This window comes from Peromyscus maniculatus, chromosome 5 (genome assembly GCF_049852395.1).
Source record: "Peromyscus maniculatus bairdii isolate BWxNUB_F1_BW_parent chromosome 5, HU_Pman_BW_mat_3.1, whole genome shotgun sequence".
In the NCBI taxonomy this organism is placed as follows: Eukaryota; Metazoa; Chordata; class Mammalia; order Rodentia; family Cricetidae; genus Peromyscus; species Peromyscus maniculatus.
Genome location: NC_134856.1, coordinates 23053276 through 23057074, shown reverse-complemented (window position 1 = coordinate 23057074; position 3799 = coordinate 23053276). Strand labels below are relative to the sequence as shown.

General features: G+C 47.5%; 1 protein-coding gene across 8 annotated transcripts in view; it reads left to right on the top strand.

Annotated features, from left to right (window-relative positions):
* The window catches only part of LOC102917836 (calmegin), an 83090-nt gene that overhangs the window by 979 nt on the left and 78312 nt on the right, over window positions 1-3799 (top strand). The window lies entirely within an intron of this gene.

Genomic DNA, 3799 nt, shown 5'->3' with positions numbered 1-3799 from the left:
GTAAGCCCGGGGTAGGGGGATGGGGAGTAGTGGGGGACGGGGATGGGGACAGGGACGGGGACTGGGACGGGGACTGGGACGGGGACGCTCGGTCCCCCATCTGCCTCCCTCGGGAGCCACACCGCCGATGTCACAAAGGAAGGGAGAGAAGGGACACCCTGGCGGTCCCCTGCCCCACCCCGGCTGTGAGGATGGAGCTCACAGACCCACGTCCAGTGGCCGTTGGGCGGTAACGGGCCCTGAGAGGCACAGTGGGAAGCACACTGATGGATCTGGTCCTCCGGCCTCCCTGGCTCTGGCCGGTCCCTCCAAAGCATCCCTCTCCTCTCCTGCTCTGCTTTCTTCCAGATCTCCTCTTACACCAACATCTTGCCTCTTTTCTCAATAGCTTTAAAAGTTATCAGTGAGAATTTGGGAACACTTACAGGAAGACTACCAGATCTAGTACCTAATCTTTCCTGCCTTTAAAAATTAGCTGACGCTTGATTTCAGCATCAGGAGGCAGAAGCAGGCAGAGCTCTGTGAGTTCGAGGCCAGCCAGAGTTACATAGGCTCAATAACTAACTAACTAACTAACTAAATAAATAAATAAATAAATAATTTTATGGGCAGATAGCCTTTTTGTTTTTCCTGTAGGTTCGTGGTATTAATAATTGATTTGTTTGAAAATATTTAAACTCAGGAAAGATGAAGATATTTTTGTCTGTTTTGTCCCCTGATGTGAACCTAGTGTCCAGGAAAAAAAGTATGTGGCACAGAGCAAGCATGCCAAATATTTTTTGAAAAAAAGAAAAAGATTGAGTGAATGAATAAATGAGTCTGTAGCTGTTCTGTTGTAAGCAATAGGTCAATGGCTGTGGCGACAGAAATTCCCCTTTCCGTAGACTTTCCACAGTGCTTATGGGAAAAAAAAAAACAACAAATGTAGCTAAAGGATAGGGCTGTGGCATGATCTCAGGTGTTGGCAGGGACAGGAAAGGACAATCCTGCTCTCCAGCCATGTTGTTCTTGTGGAGGCGTCAGAGGGTAAAAATACATAGACTGGTCCCGGTCACTTGGCACACAGAGGGTGAGGTCACATAACAGAAGACCTCTGATGGGAGGCACCACTATGCCACCTTTGGCAAATGCCATCTGCTGCACCTTTCTGGTGCTTCCCTGCCAGAGGAATGCCCAGAGGGCTTGGAGGGGGGTGGCTTTGGTTTCTCCGGATGATGCTTCTGCGGCCAACATCCTGTGTTGGCTCTTTGATGGGGTTACTTATGGCTGCTTTAGGGTCTTGGTGGGGTCTCCTAGCTGGTCACTCATTTCTTGATGTGGCCTATCGGTCTCAATGAGTTGATCCTCTGCCATGGCCCCTTGCAGCCAGGAATCTTTACCAGGCAGATGCATGCTTGTGGTGACCCTGCAATATCGTCTCAGGACCACAGCTAACTAGAGATCTATGCCACTTCAACCTGCCTGCCTGAAAAGCTGCTTTGCAGATGTCCCATCTTGGTTTAGCTGCTTCTCCCCATCCCTGTTCCTCTTCATCTGGCCCAATAGTTTGCAATTTTCAGAGAAACATGCCTGTGCCTGAATTGGAGGAGAAAAGGCTGATCCTGGAGCACCATACTTTATCTCTCCCAGGCTCTCTTTGGAAGGAGGGAAATCTCCCTACATACCTATACAAACAGGAAAGTACATTAAATCCCAGCAAGGTCTGGACTCTGGGAAATACAGCAGACATACACATCATTATTGCCATCCATGGAGCCCATCTGGGGAGAACTCCCATGTCCAAGTGGGAGAGGGAAGTACTCAGGACCATCATGGCAATGCCTGTCAGGATTTAAAATGGGATGACCATTGCATGGGAAGGTAAGAGGGGAATGGAGATAAGCTGTGCTCAGCTTTAGCTGATAGTGAAATGTAGTGGGTAGCTGATAACGCCAAGGTCGCGGGTTGAGGTACCCGCCAGCTAGGGAGGAGACGGCGGGAGCCGCCCAGGCCTTTGGAGTTTGCCCCACGTTGGGCGCCAGATATTGGAGAAATTATTTTGGCCACTCCACGTAGTTAAAAGGATATTTATTTAATGGCGTAACTCACAAATAAAGTAATGGGTAGGTCGCAGGGTCTGGGGAAGGTGTAATGCAGTCCAGCGGTGTTCTCCGGAGCTCTGCACAGTCAATCTCCACCGGTCAGTGTTCCGGCACCGAGAGAGCGCTGACCCATCCAGCTCTCGGGTCCCCTGGCGCCTCCCCTCGCCCCGCCTCGTAGGCGTGACAGTTGCCAGAGTCTCAATGGGGGTTGGAACTTCCAGAACCAAGCTGGAATGGCTACCCACTACAGTGAAAATATAAGAATTCATACTACACTGCCATAAGTCAAGGATTCATGTTGAAGTCTGTTTAACCATAAATCATAGTAAAATAGCATGAAACTGGATCAGCAATTATAGTGAACGCTCCAAATTGAAGTTGAAATACTTTCTGAGTGGGTGTAAAACAACTTCATGATGTTCACAAGAAGCACCTTTAGAAGACAGAAAGAACACACCCCCACAAGCCTGAGACAATGGAAAGCTGATATATCTGTGTTAATATTAGCAAAGAAAATGGAACAGAAATGTTTCACAAGCATGGGAAACTCCAGCAGCCACGAAACTGCTTCCATTGTGCAGCATTTTGATTTCTTAAGGATTGGTATTGTGTGCTGTGTGTGAGTTCCTGAGAAGGCCAGAAAAGGGTGTCAGATGCCCTGGAGCTGGAGTTACATGTGACTGTATCCATCTGATGTAAAATCAAATTTTGTAGAATCAAAATCCACTCTCTGGAAGAACAGCAAAGACTCTTAAACCCTGATCTACCTCTCCATTCCCACCACTTTGATTTTCACTTAGGAAATTGGACATTTGGCAAGAACTTGGAATTTTTGGATTTCTACAAACTTCCCTTGGGGAACTCTCTGTTCAGGCATTTCGGTGAAGCACGGGCACCTTGCTCATCTTAGCAGCTCCACTCTGGTTCCACCAGGGCCAGCCGGCATGCATCAGGACCAATGGTGGATGGTAACTTACATTCTCATGGGCCAATCTCTCTCTCTGTCTCTCCCTCCCTGCCCCGTGTGTGTGTGTGTGTGTGTGTGTGTGTGTGTGTGAGAGAGAGAGAGAGAGAGAGAGAGAGAGAGAGAGAGAGAGAGAGAGAGGGAAAGATCCATATGTATGTCACACATACATTGTTCAGTAGCTTAAATAAAATGCTAGCATCCGATACATTCCAGAGGAGTGCCTGAATACATTTGTTAGAAGACAGAATGAAATGTTCTTGAAACATGATGTCCGTATAAGCATCCTTCACAATGTGAAAGTGTGTCATGATGCACTCTGAGTGAAATATTTTACAGCAGTGCTCACACATGGACTACAGCTTGACCCATTTGCAGGGGGTGAATCTCAGGAGCATAAATTGGGGCTGGCTCAGCAGGTAAATGGGCTTTGCTGACCTGATTTCAATAACCAGAAACCATATAGTAGAAGGAGAGAACCTACTCCCACTAGTCCTTTACCTGCAAACAAGCTGTGGTGTGCTCATAGATGCACATGTGTGACTATGGGCAACACACACACACACACACACACACACACACACACACACACAAATGTTTGAGAAGTATAACAAGCAAAAGAAGCAAATGTAGAAGAATATACATCTTTTTAGTTAGTAATACCTAAAGCTTAAAGTCAGTCAGCTTCCAAAGGTGTTGGGAAAGGGACAGGTGGTCTGGGAACACTTGCATCATACCCAAGGCTTAGGTAGTA